The 18,161-nt window shown below is 44.5% G+C and overlaps 1 long non-coding RNA gene across 1 annotated transcript in view; it reads left to right on the plus strand.

The window, feature by feature from the left end:
- Nucleotides 1–996: 996 nt before the first annotated feature.
- Nucleotides 997–18,161, plus strand: part of LOC147359582 (uncharacterized) — a 32,880-nt gene continuing 15,715 nt past the window's right edge. The window contains exon 1 of the long non-coding RNA XR_015140925.1: nucleotides 997–1,176. This is a non-coding gene — a long non-coding RNA (uncharacterized LOC147359582). The remainder of the gene's footprint in view (nucleotides 1,177–18,161) is intronic.

Raw genomic sequence — 18,161 nt, forward strand, 5'->3', positions numbered from 1 at the left:
AGGCTGCATACTATAATCCTCAGCTTACTAAAGGCTCTGATAAAGCCTGCAGCTAAGAAACCTGTTGAACTTGGTTCAAGGCATTGTTTCCTGAACTTGTGAAGACAAAAAGCTCTTTTCTCGTGGATCATCTAGTCATGTCTTGAGGTACATACTGGGGGGAAGAGAGGCTATGTCATACTCACTATGCGGCCTGTCCACTTAGGCCAGCAGAAAGGATACCCGAGGATATAAGAAATGTCACACTGGGTCAGAGTCATAGTTCTTCCAGCCTGGGAATGTGCTCTGTGATAGGGCCACCACGAAGAGTGTCGCAAGAGCCCTTTGCTGAGGCCAAGTGTGGAGGCTGGACACTGGATTTTCCTTAATGGCCTAATAGCTCAATAGGTTACTGTGGTCCCCAAATAGATTTAAACTTTATAAAATTTCAAATAGCTCACAGTAAATAAGTTCCATGGGAGCAAGTTCTTGTGTGTCTCGTTCTTTTCTGTGTCCTTGATACCTGTGCTCAATACATAGTCAGCATATTCAGCAAGTAAAGACTTGCAGAATAAATGGAATTAAATTTCCAATGTCCTTTTTTAAAGAAAGGGTTTGGTTTTTTTTTTTGATGTAGACCACTTTTTAAAAAGCCTTTATTGCATTTGTTACAGTATTGCTTATGTTTTATGTTTTGGCTTATTGGCCCTGAGGCATGTGGGATCTTAGGTCCCTGTACCCCCTGCACTGGAAGACGGAGTCTAAACCACTGGACCTCCAGGGAAATCCCTCCATTGGCTTTTGAGGGCTGCAGAATTCTGTAATCATTTTCCCCTGAGTGACATACAATCTTTAACTTTCCTCTTTCAGGCTTGGAGACTTACAACTTATGATTGAGATTTAACAAATACTTATTGAGTGCTTAATGTATGTGACTCCTGGGCTAGATCTGTTCCCATGTAAGTAAAATCTTAATATTGTCAACGACCCTGTAAAGTGCTCTAATCCATTTTTCAGGTGAGGAGGCTGAGGCTTGGAGGTGTCAAGCGGTGTTTTTAATAAGTGGCAGAGCTGGAATTTCAACCCAGGTGTTCTTAATAAACGGCAAAGCTGAGATTCATGACCAGCACCAGGGGTAGCTTATTCATGGACTTCACGTGGGATGATCAAGATTGACATGAGATGAGTCAGCAAGAGGTAGGTCCCGGATGAAGGCTCCTCCGGATTATAAAGGAAGGCACTTCCTCTTCTGAAAAGTTGTTTGCGGCAAGGCCTGGTCTCCATGGGTTTCCTGGGGGCTATGTGGGGACCCGAGGCCACCTGTTATCTGTCTTTGTGGAAAGTAATTCTGCCTGAGGCAGGGTGGCTCTGAGAGTTGAGAAGCATGAACAGGTCACAGCTGATGGGACAGCTGAAGCCCTAAGCCTCCCACCCCTGGTTACAGGAACACAAACTGTAACATGCCAGCCTACCTCCCATTGGCCTGTCCACTCAGCAGGTTGATATTTTCCATCCAACCCGCTGAATGCCCAGGCATTGATCTTATTAGCACTAGAGTAGCTTTTTTCTTTTTTTTTTTCAGTTTAATTTAAAAATTGAAGAAAGACAACTGTTGTTAACTCCTGGCGCTCTCTGAAAATTGCCTGCTCCTCTGAGCTGGGGCACTGCTAAGTCACTTCAGTCGTGTCCAACTCTGTGCAACCCCATAGACGGCAGCCCACCAGGCTCCCCCATCCCTGGGATTCTCCAAGCAAGAACACTGGAGTGGGTTGTCATTTCCTTCTCCAATGCATGAAAGTGAAAAGTGAAAGAAGTCGCTCAGTCGTGTCCGACTCTTAGTGACCCCATGGACTGCAGCCCACCAGGCTCCACCATCCATGGGATTTTCCAGGCAAGAGTACTGGAGTGGGGTGCCATTGCCTTCTCCGGAGCTGGGGCACAGGGTGGCTAATTAAACTGCCTTCAAGACAAAGTGTGTATGTGGATGGGAAGCCTTGGCGGATGGAGGGTTATGTCTCAGTAGATTCATGGGATGTCCGAGCTGGGTGCACCGAGGACGTCCCTGGGTTCTCATCTTACAGAGGAGAAAACCGAGACCCTGAGGTCGCCCGAAGGCACCTAGCTCTTGACTGGGAAAGCTGGATTTCAAACTCAAGTCTCTTGATTTTTGGTGCAGTTTTCTTTAATCTGCAACATGCTGCTATCGTGAATACGGTCTTGGCTTCATCATTACACAACTATTTAGCCTCTCTGATCTTTACCCATCTGTTAAGTACAGGCAATCATAGTTAGCTACCTCGTGGATTTATAGTAAAACATAAAAGGGATTTTAGCTGTAAAGTGCTTTCCCCATGGGCCTGGTACACGTAATTGCTTAGTAAATTAGAGCTTTAAAATTTTAACTATAGTATCAATATTGTTCTGTATTCTAGAACAGCATCATCTCCCTAGGTGGGGGAACTGGCTTGTGAGGAGGAAGGGGTACCTCTGTCTGCCTACTCTCTGCAGCCTGGGAATGAGGCAAGGACACTGCAAGATGTTGTATTTGTGGGGCATCTTGCATGCTAATTTCTGTGCTCTACCATACATGCAGTTCAGTTCAGTCGCTCAGTCGTGTCCAACTCTTTGCGACCCCATGGACTGCAGCACGCCCAGCTTCCCCGTCTATCGCCAACTTCTGGAGCTTGTTCAAACTCATACATACAGGGTTCTTGTGAAACGGGGCTTTTCTTGCCACTGAGAAAAGCGATCTGATAAACCCACTCATATGAAGGGTCAATGATATTGTTTTACTCATCCTAGAATGGCTCGGAGCTGATACTCAATGCAGAGGAATTCATTTCTGAGGAGGGGATCACAGGCAGTGGTGCCAGGTGAATAGGAAAGAGAAGCGGCCTTTGGGGCTTGAGCTTCCTGGAGCCCCTCCGGTTAAACTAGAGAGGGTGGTGGTTTGCTTGGCCCATGCCTGGGGCTCAGCCTACAAGCATGTCCCTGTCATCCTGACTATGATATGTCCTCACATGGAACTTTCTGTTGGGGAAGCTGGTTCTGGGTGGTGGGAGGGCAAGGGCTGACCTCTCACCAAGTCAAGGTGCCCGGAATGCCAGCTGCACTGCAGAGGCTTGAATGTGCAGCTTGTCCACGGTCATCTCCTAAACTCTGCCTGAGCTCTGGGTTCAAAATCAAAAGCTTCCCACAAGTGAGATTAGCTCAGTGCAAACCTGGTGCGCTTTCTAGAACTATTAAAAAATGCAAACAGAGAAAGTATTATGTTAGCACTATTAGTAGGAACAACCCATTTATTTATTTATTTTGAAAGCTTTTTGTTTCATATTGGGGTACAGCTGATTAACAATGTTGTGATACTTTCAGGTGGACAGCAGAGGGACTCAATCATACATACACATGTACCCATTCTCCCCAAACTCCCCTCCCATCCAGGCTTCCATATGACTTTGAGCAGAGTTCTCTGCTATACAGTAGGACCTTGTTGGCTGCCCATTTTAAATATAGCAGCAGTGTACAAGTTGATCCCCAGCTCCCTAACTATCCCCTCCCCTCATCCTTTCCACTGGCAACCATAAGTTCACTCTCAAAGTCTATGAGTATTTGTTTTGTAAATAATGAATACCTCATTTGAGTAATGTGAATAAGTTTCAGTTTTATGACACTGTGCTAATTTAATTCAACATTTGAATCAATATACATTTTTGTACAAGGTACAACTCTGTGCTAGACAGAAACCCAGAAGTGCTTCTGTGTCCTGCTCCATCCCCGTTTTAATCTGGCATTGATATACTTGTAAATATCTCTTGAATCCATCTTTATCCCTCCATTATTGCCATTGTCACCCCATCCTCACTCCATTCCATACTGAAGTGGCCTCCTCTATGTCCTTACTGGATCCTTCTTGTCTAGTCTTTATTGCAGAGTCTCCAAAACTTTGCGTACCATGTGATCCATTGGGGTGCAGGCAGAAAATACTAGAACTTTTCTTTTTATTAGTATTAGGAATAAAATTTTACTTACATTCAACAAGTGGCTTTACCCAGGCTCCTTGCCCCAATCCTTGTACCAGATAGTCTTGTGATTTTGGTTTGACAGGCATACTGGAGGCTCCAGAACATGGCAGGGCTCAAGGATGCCCTCATGGTTTTCTGCTTGTTGGGTTTTTTTCCCCCAGATTTATTGATGATTACAAGTTGTACATATTTAATGTGTACAGTTTGATGATTTTATGTACACATACATTGTGAATATTCACAACAATCAGCTAATTAACATATCCATCATCTCATTGGGCTACCCTTTTTTTGTGGTGAGAACCCTTAAAATGTACCCTCTTAGCAATTTCAAGTATACTGTATAATATTTTATAGTCACATTGTTGTATAGATGGGATCCCTAGAACTGATTCATCTTGCGTCACTGAAACTTTGTACCCTTGACCAACCTCTCCCTGTTCTCTAGCTCCTGGTAAACACCATTCAACTGTTTCTATGACTGACTATTTAGATTCCATATATAAGTGAGATCATGCGATATTTGTCTTTCTGCATCTGGTTTATTTCACTTAACATAATTCTTCTAGGTCCATTAATGTTGTTGCAAATGGCAGGATTTCCTCCTTTTTAAAAAAAAGACTGAATAATATGCCACTGTAGTAAGGGTGCCACACTTTCCTCATCCATTCATGCATCAGTGGACGTTTGTCTCCATATCTCGGTTATAGGGAATACTGCTGCAGTGAGCATGGGGGTGCAGATACCTCTTTGAGATCCTGAATTCATTTCATTTGGATATACTTCTGGATATATTCCAGAGGTAGAATTGCTGGATCACATGGTAGTTTTTTAATTCATTGAGGAACCTCCATACTGTTTTTCATAGTGACTGTCCAAAGCATTCCCACAAGTGGTGTATGAGGGTTTCCTTTTCTCCGCATCCTCACCAACCCTTGTTACTTTCATTTTTCTGATCATAGCCATCCTAACAGGTGTGAGGTGATCTCTCCCTGTGGTTTTGACTTGCATTTCCTCATTTGTGAAGCTGAGCATCTGTTCATGTCCCGGTTGGCATCTGTATGCCATCTTTGGCAAAGTCTATTCAAGTTCCCTTGCCCATTTGTCCTCAGTGTCTTAGGATGTGCTGCATCTTGTATCTTCTCCAGGAGAAGCCGTTTATGGATTCCATTAAGCTCATTTAATTAAATGAGCTTTCAGAAAATGGACAAGCAACTTAAAAGGCTTCCTGCTTCATAGCTGTAGATTGAATACTTGAAGCAAGCAAGAGGGAGTGAAAGGCTAGTGGCCGAGCCAGTACATCTTGAATCCGTAACGACAATGATCAAGTCTTTGGATCTAATCAAGTCAGACACCAAGTTGGCCCCCGAATTCAGAGTGGTCAAAAATATCACATGAAGGGACTTCCCTGGCAGCCCAGCGGTTAAGACTCTGTGCTTCCAATGCAAGGGGCAAAGTTTTGCTCCTTATTAGGGGAACTAAGATCTCACCTACCCAACAGCATGGCCCCAAAAATATATCACATGAAATACGGGCAACATCTATTGTTGTTGGTAACAAACCTCACCCTAAGTGTACATTGTGCTTTGAGATATTAATTAATGATAATACATAGTCATCATCATAATTTTCAAGAAAATCTTTTCTTCGTGCTCATTTTCAAGCATACACTGAAAAAAATATAGTAATGAAACTCCATGTACCTACTACTCCGCTTCAACAGTTACCAGCATTTTGCCAAGACTTTGAAAATTATTTCTTAGTTCCCTTTAAAAACTTCTATATCTGTATGTTTGATAATGTACACAAACTATACAATATATATGAATATACAAATATACAACACACAAAATTACATAAAACATTTTTACTCTTAAGGATGTATAATCCAGTATTTAGAGAAGGCTGCTCCACCTAGCAGGTAGGAGACCTTTTTGATGTGCAAACCCTATGACACAGCATACACCTCAAGGGCTTCTCCTTGCCTTTAAGGGAAGTTCTGCAAAGATCCATCCAAGTCTCTCGCCTTGCTCCCTTCTAGCTCCTAGTCCTGTCTCTGCTGTGGTCCCAGTTTGTCGACCACGCAAACTTTGGCACGGTGCACGTGTTGACTTGCTGCTCCTCCCGCCCAGGGCCTCCCTGCCTTCTGCCTCCGCTCTCCTTCTCAGCTCCAGTGCCACTTCCATAGGGAATCACTTCCCTTCCCTCCAGTCCAGATCATATATCCTAAATGTGATCCATTATCATTGGGTTGAATTCTTTCCCTTCCTTTTGCTTGTTCAGTCTGTAATATCTAACTATAGATTCATTTGGGTGATGGCTAGAGTTTGTCTCTATCGACTAACATCTCCCAGAAGTCTACCCTCCCCAGTGTCTAATGCAGTGCCCAGCACATAGCAGGAATTTGACACATTGTGGACTACATGAAGGCTATATTATAGTGCAAGGTTAAAACAGCACAAGGGTGAGAGGTGCATGCTCAGTCGCTTCAGTCATGTCTGACTCTGCCACCCCATGGACTGTAGCCCGCCAGGCTCCTCTGCCCATGGGATTCTCCAGGCAGGAATATTGGGGTGCCCTTCTCCAGGGGATCTTCCTGACCCAGGAATTGAACTTGGGTCTGCCTGCGTCTCCTGCATTGCACTGAGCCACCTGGGAAGCCCCAAGGGTGAGAGGTGATCCCTATAAATCCCAGCTGGTAGATGAATCACCATTGCATGAGAAGTCCAACCCTGGAAGAGATTATGAACAATGTAAGACAGCTGTTCAAGTTCATGGACAGTGTGTGGTTAATTGCCAAACAAGCACAGTGGGTGTCAAATGCCCCACTGTATGGGGTGGGCTTGGCTACTTTCTGAAGGTATTATCTTTTGAAATATAAAAGTCACATGTGAACAAACACATATGGACATCCTGGAAGCTGAAGGCTTTCTGTGTGATACTGTAAGCGAATAATTTAATTTTGATATACAAGAGTCTCCAATTCGACCCTGAAGACATAATGATAATGTCATCTTCCCAGATCATTCCAGCATGAATGAATCTGCCCTTTTCTCAGGCTTCACATCTATTCCTGCCTTGAAGATGAGGCTGTGGTGTATCAGCAGCTACATCTTTCCTTGGGTCTTGCAGCTGTCTTCCCCAGTTTGACTTTTGACCAGGGCTCTCATATGGTGTTTTCTGTGGTTTTGTAATAAGGGGACTTATTTTTATAGGATCTGGTAAATAGAGAACCAACTTGGTATTAATTTAGAAGATTGGAGGCTGATTTGTGAAACTCAGCCTGACATTCATATGATCTGAGCTTGTTTTTGTCCAAGAGAAGCTCTCTTTGCATCTGTTTTTCTTTTGGCACGCACTTGTTTATTTTCTTGGTTTCTTACTTGTCCCTTGCCATTAGAATCTAATCTTCATGAGTTGTTGTTCAGTCAGTAAGTCATGTCAGACTCTTTGCAACACCATGGTTGCAGCACGCCAGGCTTCCCTGTTCTTCACTACCTCCCGGAGTTTGCTAAAACTCGTGTCCACTGAGTCAGTGATGCCATTCAACTATCTCATTGTCTGTTGCCTCCTCCCCCCTTCAATCTTTCCCAGCATCAGGGTCTTTTCTGACAAGTCGGGTCTTCGCATCAGGTGGCAAAAGTATTGGAGCTTCAGCTTCAGCATCAGTCCTTTCAATGAATATTCAGGGTTGATTTCTTTTATGATTGACTGGCTTGATTTCTTTGCTCTCCAAGTGACTCTCAAGAGTCTTCTGAAGCACCACAGTTTGAAAGCATCAATTCTTTGCCACTCTCACATCCATATAGAGCAATGGCCTTAACTGTCCCCATTGTAACCTCAGCACCTAGGAAGGGCCTGGCACAGAGCAAGTACCCAATAAACATTTATTGAATGAGTGACTGTAGGGTGAAGTTCTGAAGGAGAGGTCGTGTTTGAAAGCACATTGGCCAGAAGGCTCTACATTATTTCAAAATCTCTCAGCCTTGTAACTTGAGGGAAGAGGACAATTCTCTATACCCTCATTTCTATATTTCCTATGACACTGACTACTACAAGGTACTGGTTCATAGTAGATCTGAGGACATCAACTAAATAGAATCTATAGAAATTCTAAGTAGTCATTATAGTAATGGAGAAGAAGGAGAAGGTGGGAGCTCTTGAATGAGAAGAGCTGGAGTGAAGCCCCAATTTCCTTTCTCACTCACTGAACAAACTTGGGTGAATCACTGGATTGCTCAGCCTCAATTTATTAATCTGTACAATGGGTATATTAATAGCAGTTGTCTTTGTCACAGGGCCATGGGGAGGCTGTCTATCTGGGAAGGGCTCTGTAAACACTGAAATGTCCAGAGATATAAGTTGCAGTGGACTCTGGCCAAGGCAATTAGGAAATGCTGGAGATGCCCATAGGACTGTTGGCAGTGCCCTTGGCCTTCAGATGGACACTGGGCTCAGAAGCTGAACTTGCTGGGTCCAGATTTCCAGGTCTTTGCTTCTATAAGCTCCTCTTGTCATCACCTTCTTTACCCTGCTCTCCCCCATGGCTTTTTCCTCCCTCCTCCACCTCTGGTCTCTTTTTATGCTGGCTCATCCAGCCGGTCTGGACTGCCAGATGAAATGTAATTCGATAGATAGCCTGAGTTATCTAGAATTACATTCCAAAAACATCTCTGTGTTTCCTCGGCAGGGGGAGGGAGTGGAAGGAAAACAGGGACCAGGGCACAAGAGGGTAGAGAGGACACTCTGTAGCCATGGTCTGCCTTTTCTTCTATGAAATCTGGCTGTTGGTTTCCTAAAGCAATTTCCCCAAACAGTGCCAGCCCTGTAGGTAGAATAGAGAGTCTCCTATTGGCTATGATTTGAAAGGAATTAGAAGACCCTGCCCTGGTCTCTCTTAGTGGTCTGACATTCTCCCATTTCCTGCACTTTTGATTCTGAAGCTAATATTTTCCCAGTTGAAGATCATAATTTTTATGATCTCTTATTATCACCTGGGCTCCAGTTAGGGATATCTCAGGCTGCAAGGGCCTGGAACACAGAAGATAGGAAAGACATGATTTTTTGATAGAAAAGACACAATCAGGAAAGTGCAACCTGGAGAGGACCAGAGGGAAGGAATTCAGAGTTGTGGGGCTTTAAGATCTGAACTGGGGGAAGGATGGAAAAATTGAGAGGGAGGAGCAGGGGAAAGGGCTGGAGGTACTTAGATACTGACCTGCACACAGTAACTCTGCGCTGCCTTGGAAATTTTAAGCCTAGACCAGCTGGTTCATTATTCATCATCATGAGTTAAGGTTAGTGAAGTATTATTATGTTTCATTCTGTTTTAAGGTGCTCTTTATTTGGTCAGGATGAACATAGTCCTGTTGATCTTTTAGGCTTTCATGATAACTTTAACCTCTTCATCTCATATTTAAATTATAAAATCATGTGGAGAGGGACTTCCTTGGTGGTCTAGTGGTTAGGACTCTGAGTTTCTGAGTTTCCAAGGCAGGGAGTGAGAGTTTGATCCCTGGTTGGGGAGCTAAGATACCACATGCTGAGTGGCACAGCCAAAAAACAACAACAAAAAAATTAAGAACATTTCAATTAAAAGATAATAATAACGTGGAGAAGACTGTGAACTCCGGAGAACAGCATCTGATTTCGGTGCCTGAAGCTTCCTCCTCAGGCTCATGGTCCCACTCTTTCCCTTGTCTGCGCCACCTCTGCACTTTTCGGGCTCCCCCCGCCCCCGACCCTCCCTGGAACTCCCTCACTCTCCCTTCACCTGTACCCTACTGGAATCCCTCGAAGACGAGCCCTGACTTTATCATCCTATGAAGTTTCTCATGATGCCTGTGTCACGTGCTGAGCCTCACTCACTTAGTTGCCCCGCACGCACGCACGTCCCTCTCCCGTCACAGAGGTGAGGGTGTGCCTGCTTCTCCACTCCGCTCCTGGCCCCGCCCCTCTGGCTGGGTGCGATGCACAGAGTAGCCCTCAAAGGGTGCTTAATAATGTCTGTTGAATTGAATTGGATGCAGCTGGTGCACAATGCATTTCTGCAGTGATTTCAGGAGCCTCAGAGAGATGGTATCCAGAGCTGTGATTGATGACTGAAACCCCCTCTCTCCCTTACAGTCCATGTAAAGGTCTCATTTTCTCTTCAAAGGAATGCTTACCAAAAGGTACATTAGGTTTCTAGCTTTCCTGGGAATATATATATATATATATATATATATATTTTTTTTTTTTTTTTTTCTTTTAATTTGGCTGTGCTGGCTGTTAGTTGTGGCACATGGGACCCTTGATCTTCACTACAGCATGTGGGATATTTAATAGCAGCATGTGAACTCTTGGTTGTGGCATGTGGAATCCAGGTCCCTGACCAGGGATTGAACCCAGACCCCCAGCATTGGGAGCACAGAGTCTCAGCCACTGGACCACCAGAGAAGTCCCTCTCCTGGGAATATCTGTTCAAATATCCTAACCACAGAGCTCTAAGGGGTTCTGTATTGAAATATAGACAATTTCTCTAAAAAGATACACTGTATGGCATATAGTCAATATTTTATAATAACTTTAAATGGAGTATAATCTACAAAATATTGAGCCACTATGTTGTACACCTGAAACTAATATAATACTGTAAATAAACTATTCTTCAGTAAAAAAGAGTTCAGTTCAGTCACTCAGTCGTGTCCAGCTCTTTGCAATCCCATGGACTGCAGCACACCAGGCTTCCCTGACCATCACCAACTCCTGGAGTTTGCTCAAACTCTTGTTCATTGAGTTGGTGATGCCATCCAGCCATCTCATCCTCTGTCGTCCCCTTCTCCTCCTGCCCCCAATCCCTCCCAGCATCAAGGTCTTTTCCAGTGAATCAGTTCTTCGCATCAGGTGGCCAAAGTATTGGAGCTTCAGTTTCAGTATCAGTCCTTCCAATGAATATTCAAGGTAGATTTCTTTTAGGATTGACTGGTTTGATCTCCTTGCAGTCCAAGGGACTCTCAAGAATATTCTCTAACACCACAGTTCAAAAGCATCAATTCTTTGGTGCTCAGCTTTCTTTGTGGTCCAACTTTCATATCCATACATGACTACTGGAAAAACCATAGCTTTGACTAGATGAACCTTTGTTGGCAAAGTAACGTCTCTGCTTTTTAATATGCTGACTAGTTTTGTCATAGCTTTTCTTCCAAGCAGCAAGTATCTTTTAATTTCATGACTGCAGTCACCATCTGCAGTGATTTTGGAGCTCAAGAAAATGAAGTCTGTCCCTGTTTACATTGTTTCCCTATCTATTTGCCATGAAATGATGGGACCAGATGCCATGATCTTAGGTTTTTGAATGTTGAGTTTTAAGCCAACTTTTTCAGTCTCCTCTTTCCCTTTCATCAGGAGGCTCTTTAGTTCCTCTTCTCTTTCTGCATTAAGGGTGGTGTCATCTGCATATCTGAGGTTATTAGTATTTCTCCTGTTCTAAAAAAGAGTAGAATGAATAAAAAGATTAAAATATACACTGTATTCCATATACTACCCAGAGAGGTAGTATAATAATCAGTTGAGCTTGGGCTTTGCTACCAGCCTGTTTGGGCTCAAACCAGTTGCTAATCTGTAGAGTTCCTACCACACAGGGATGTTGTGAGATGAAATATGTTAATATTCATAAAGCAAGTGGAGCAGAACCAGACGTGGTTGGTGCTCAGCAAGCAGTGTTGGTATTATTATGTTATTGTTATGTGCTACTACTGTTATTTTCCATCTGCTCTTAATGTGACTGGGCCCCTTTGCGCAGCCCCTTCTCTCACCCTATACCCACCTTGAGACCAAACTCAGCACCTTACTGGATCCTTCCTCAGATCAAATTGAATTCCAAAAGTTTTAGTGAAAAAAAAAAATGCCGACTTTACTCAAGATTACTTGGGGGAAATCTGGAGGATGATAATGCATACTACAAAGCAAAACTTAAAAAGAATTCCCCTTTTAAGCATCTTTGTTCTTTTTCCAAAGTTCCACTGTCAACACAAGCAACCTCATCTCTCCTCCCTGCCCAAATATTCTCCATGACTTTTGGTAGCTTCTCCAGCCGTCCAGACACATCCTCTTTGGGATTCACGTTCCTGGGGAGGCAGGGAGGGTAGGGTACAAATGACCTCCCCCCACCCCCACACGTAGAATGTTAATTCACAGATAGTGCTATTAATTATTATTAATATATATGGCAAAGATTAAGTGTGAATGTTAAACACCTAGGGTTCCTGGATGCCCCAGACTGCAAAACCCACTCAGGTTACCTGGCTGGCCAGGGGTATGTTAGGGCTGGTTCAAGAGTGCAAGTTGTGAGCATTTCTTCCCAGCTCTGCTACTGGGAAATCAGCCATGGTGGGATTATTTACACTCCAGAAATGGGCACGCACTAGCGACCAGGGCTTTCCCCCGAGAGTGGTTGTTAAGCGTTGGTCAGCACACCACTGCTGGATCCACTGGCGCACATCTTTCTCTGGCTTTCATGCAAGACTTTGGGGGTACCCTTGTTTGGCTTTCTGCCTCCTATGTTCCTGGTATTCTATGTCAGAATACATGGCCGAAGAGAATTGTTCTTAGTTCTACCCCCGTCTAGCTATCTTTACTCCTTCTCTTTCTTAGGCTTACCTCTATTTATTTCCCCTGATATTTGAACTCTTCTCTCTGTGTTAATGAATCTAGGTCATGCTTCAGACTGTTCAGGTCACTGTCCATTTTTTGGGGGTGGGGAGAGGTGTGAGTTTTCAGCACGCCTCATAACAGTGTGTGTGTGCTCAGTTGCTCAGTTGTGTCCGACTCTTTGCGACCTCATGGACTGTAGCCCACCAGGCTCCTCTGTCCACGGGATTTCCCAGGCAAGCATACTGGAGTAAGTTGCCATTTCCTACTCCAGGGGATCTTTCTGACCCAGGGATTGAATCTGGTTCTCCTGCATTGGAGGCAGATTCTTTACCTTCTGAGCTTAAGGAGTCATATAAACTAAGCATGTGTGCATGCTAAGTCGCTTCAGTCATTTCCAACTCTTTGAGACCCTGTGGATTATAGCCTGTCAGGGTCCCCTGTCCAAGGGATTCTCCAGGCAAGAATACTGGAGTGGGTTGCTATTTCCTTCTCCAGGGGATCTTCCTGACCCAGCAGACACCCCAAAAGGCGCACCATAGCCTATGCATAGACTTGCCACAAAAAATAGAAGTTAATCTACAAATGGTGATAAGACTGGGAGAATGAGAGAGAGAGAAACTAGTGGGTCCAGGTAGCTAAATGAATGCAAGGAGTTCCCACCAATCAATAGGGAAACGGTGGTTAGCTTGTCTCCCTGGACCAGAGTTTTGTACTCTAATCCCAAGGGCCTGGAAAGGCCAAATATTCCCAAGGCTGATTTTTTCTGGCTGCCTTTGGGCCTCTCATGCCAGTGGAGGGGAGAAAATCTGATGGACTGGTGCCCAGTCTGCAGCGAGGAGCTGGCTGGCTCCAGAGCGGGTTGGCATTATCCAGATCCCATCTGACTAACATGGAGTTGTTGACAATGAGGGAGGGTAGAGATTCCTAAAAGAGGGAGCAAGACAGCCATAAGAGGCCTGGGGCTCTCAGGGTGAGTGTGCTGTGGAATAGACATCCTGGGCTGTGAGTGTCCACACTGTGAGCCCTGAGAGGGCAGGGCTCTGCTCTTGTTCATGGTTCTGTAGATGACCACCGGTCAAGTGCATGTCGAGGCCAGGGGATATACCAGCAAATACGACATAGCCTGTGCCATCATGGAATGTAGTGTAACATAATGCAACAGAAACACAATCAAGCCATTGCACGACAGTGTGGTTGGTGAGTGCTCTCAGAGGCATCTGGTACCAGGGAGGCACATGGATGGGGGACCAACCATGAGTGTCAGAGAAGACCTCCTGGTTGCTTGTGGTTGCATTAATTGCTCAGTCGTGTCCGACTCTTTGCGACCCCATGAACTGTAGCCTGCCAGGCTCCTCTGTCCATGGGGATTCTCCAGGCAAGAATACTGGAGTGGGTTGCCATTCCTTTTTCCAGGGGGTCTTCCCAACCTGGGAATTGAACCCAGGTCTCCTGCATTGTAGATGGATTCTTTACAGTCTGAGCTATCACGGAAGCCTGAAGACTTCCTGGAGGAGGTGATATTTACGTTGTGACAAAATAAATAAGATTTAGCCAGGAAAATGAGGTTCATGTTGGGGAGAGACAGGAGGAATAGGATTTCAGGCAAAGGAAAGAGTATTTACAAAGTCTGCAGATGAAAAGTGCATGGTGTCATCCAGGAAATATAAGTGATTCAGAAGGCTGGAGCCCTGACCAGCAGGTCCTCTTGGGGTGGGCCTGTGTGTGTGGTGCTGTTGCCTCATGGTTTCATGGATGGGAACTTTGTGTTCCTCATCCATGGAAGGCCTACTCCAGTATCATGGGCTTTGACTTCATGAGAGCAGGGCATGGGGGATCACAACATTTGAGTTAACTTCCTTGGTCTGTGGTTGTCTCCTCTGTAAGCCATCTGGGTGGGACAAGAAAGCGGTTTTCAAATGGAAGGGGATGTCACTATTTCTCTTGCTTTCTGTAGTTCCGTGTTTTTGTTCTTTAATTTTTAAATTTTGGCTGCACCGGGTCTTCATTGTGGTGCCGGCTCATCGTTGCAGGGCATGGGCTTCTCTAGTTTTGATGCCTGGGCTTAGTTGCCCTGCTGCATGTGGGATCTTAGTTCCCCAACCAGGGTTCGAACCTGCCTTCTCTGTATTGGAAGGTGGATTCTTAACCACTGGACCACCGTGGAAGTCCCTGCAGCTCTGTGTTTGAGGTGGTACCGTTAATACTCTTTGGATGATTGAATTGTTCCTATGACCAGATCTATTTTCTACTGCTGGTCCCCACCGTCCTGCCCTGCTATGTACATGGCCTGCTCAACGAGTACCCTCAATGTTGATAATACCATAATGGTATTATCAACCATTATGATAATGGTATCATGGTCTCCTCACCATCCCCATGACCTGTCATAAGATTCTTCTCACAGTTCTGAAAACTAGGTGCCCTGGAGCTTCATTCTCTGGGTGTGGGGGATAGTTCACTGTGACACCAGTGACCTCATGGATAACCAGGGTTGGTTGGCTGGGCAGGTGATCCCCCTATCCCTGCTGCTCTGTTCATGCCATCCCTTGAGCTCTAGGACAGACACAGGGAGAGCCAAGGTGGAAAAAGACAACCTCCTTGACTGAGGGAGGCACAAGCTATAGTCAAGTTTGAGAGAGGAGCTGTGATTCCCATTAGTATCTTATCACCTCCCTGAGCCCCAGCTTCCTTATCTATAAAACAGGAGATTAGGTGGATGCTGTCTGACTTGTTTGCCCACCTCCTGTCCAAGTGTCCAGACCAGATGGGACAGAGGCCTCCCAGGTATAGGAGGGGAGCTGCATGGGTAGGGTGAGCTGAGAGTCCTGCTGTGTGCAGACCAGAAGGACGAGTCACAGGGATGAGGGCAACTGAGGGAAGTGGAGTGTGCCCAGCTGCCCCTTCTGGATGGGGCTGAGCTCTGCAGTTAGTCCTGGTGCCCTTCACAGGCCTCCCCTGACTCCTTTGTTCCATCTGGCCTGCATGGCTGAGGATACACCATCAACCCTTTGGCTTCAGTTTCCTCCCTGATGCCCTTGTCATTCCCTCACCCAGCTTCCTCATGCCCCGACTTGGGGAATTTCCCCAAGGCCTCTGAATCATAATGGTTGCCTCCGTCTGTTGAGTAACTTCCATTTGTTGTGTCTGGTGCTGCACTAAGATTTTCCACACTTTATCTCATTGAGTCCTTATGGAATGCCCTCTGAAAGCAGGTTCTGCCTGAACGTGCTTCTCCTCATCTTCACGTGGCTGGTTTGTTTCCATCCTTCACCCATCAGCCACCTGTTTGTTCTAATGTTTCACTGCCCTCTTTCTCCCACCGATTTCTGTCACATCATCCTGTTTGGTTTTCTTTATAGCATTTGTTACAGAAATCATCCTCTGTTGTTCTGTGTTCTCATCACTCCTCCCTGGGATGTAAATTCCCCAAGAGCAGTGATCATGAACGTTTTACCCTCCATTGTCCCCTCCCCGCCTCCCAGCATCGAGAAGGGTGCCTGATGTATACTAGGTGTTCATTAACACTTGTTGAATGAAGCAATGCTTTTGCCCCCATTTCACATGTAAGGAATTAAAGCAGAGAGAGCCTAAGTCACTTGTAGTTAATACAGTGGCACAGCTGGTTCAAACCCAAGTTGCCCGTGTCCAAAACAGACATCCTTAATCCTCATGTGTTTCTGGCTCCATCCTGGTATGACCTTTTTTTTAAGACTTGTTTTTGATGTGGACCATTTTTTTTTAAAAGTCTTTGTTGAATTTATTACAATATTGCTTCTGTTTTATGTTTTGGCTTTTTGACCAGGAGGCATGTGAGATCTTAGCTCTCTAGCCAAGGATCAAACCTGCACCCCTGGGAAATCTCAGTGTGGCCTTCTTTTGGTCTGATTTCTCCTTCTAGGCTGAAGTGGACTGGGTTGCTTTTCTGCTCTGACATACAGCCTAATTCATGCTGGTCTTTACTTTTCTTAACATGAAACCCCTTTTTGCAGAACTATGCTTCTCATTTCTCTCTGCCTCCAGCCTGTGTAAATAGTCCCTGGTGTGGCTTTTTTTTTCCCATGGGCCTAGAAATTGCAGGAATCAATGCCTTGCTTATCTCTCCACCAAGCTAACTTTCAAGAGGGTTTCCAATTACTGACGAGAATACGAGGATGGATATTTGAGTCTTTGAAAAATATTCTGAAGGGAAGAAAAGGTGAAGATCCATAGCCCATTTCTCATAGTCATTTTTCAGGGAAATTGTAAAAACAGAAAATCTTGTTCTACCAAGAAACAATTAATGATGAAAGTACATCAAAATCACATATAGAATTGGCAAGGGAGGCAACAGCAAGACATGAAACTCCATCCCAGTTCTGGGAAGAATCAGAGGAAACGGATGTGACTAGTTCTGTCCTTTCTCAGATTCTGTATTTATGGCATATAAATAAAGAAGGGATTGGATGAGGAGAGATGGGAACACGAAAAAAAAAATGTAGGCTTCCAAATGATATTAAAGTGAGGTTGATGAAGTCATGACTGAAACCTCCAAAGTGTTTGTCTCAGAACATCTTAGACCTGTCCCAGACTGCAGGGTCCAACTCTGTGACCTGAGAACAGACGGAAGGAGCTCAGCATTTCCTGAGCAGCTCCCCTGCTGTGGTTTTTCTTCAACCATGAGTGCTCGATCCCCTGCAAAAGTCAGTCTTGACACATGCTTTAAATGAGCCATGATTGAAATATACTATATTTAACCTGCCCTCTGACCCTACATTAAAACACAAAATCCCTCAGATAAGAGAAAATAAAATTCCAAGGAAGTCTGGTTTAGAAATAGAGTCTCCCATGTACCAACCTCCCCACCCCAATTTCTTTCTTGCTAAGAGAAATTTCTACAAAAAAACAAAACAAAACAAAAACTCAAGAAGCAGTATTGCTTAAAACGAGTCACTTGGTTGTATTTTTTTAATTGGTTTATAACATTTTATATGTTTGATGTGTACAATATTATATTTTAACTTCTATATAGACTATAGCGTGCTCATCAAAGGTTTAGTTTCTGTCACCATACAACTGAACCTCTTTAACCATTTTTCTCTTCCCCCATCCCTGTTCCCCTCTGATAACCACTGCTCTGTTCTTCGTATCTATGTGTTCATTTTTGTATGGTTTGGTTTGTTCATTTAGCTTTTAAATGCTTTATTTAAAAAATTTTAAATGAGTGAATGAAATCATACAGCATTTGTCTTAACTAGAATTCTACTGGAGACAGAGAAAGCTTAGCACGTCATTTTCTTGTCTGTGTTGCTGTTGGAGCTCAGCTGCTGCAGAGGCTGTGAGCTACTCAGTACAGGTGACCGTGAAAGGGCTTTCCTTGGACCCGGGAGTGTAAACAGTACACTTGTGGAGGTCAGATAGATGCACAAGGTGCCCTCAAGAAAGAAGATTCCCCAAGCAACTTTGAACCTTTTTCAAGCTCATGGAAATATTCTCCTTGGATGAGATGAGGAAACAGCAGGAAGTTGTCTATACTTTATACCTTGGCAG

This window comes from Bos grunniens, chromosome 14 (genome assembly GCF_055505025.1).
Source record: "Bos grunniens cultivar Pamir isolate PY7600 chromosome 14, Bosgru_T2T1.0, whole genome shotgun sequence".
In the NCBI taxonomy this organism is placed as follows: Eukaryota; Metazoa; Chordata; class Mammalia; order Artiodactyla; family Bovidae; genus Bos; species Bos grunniens.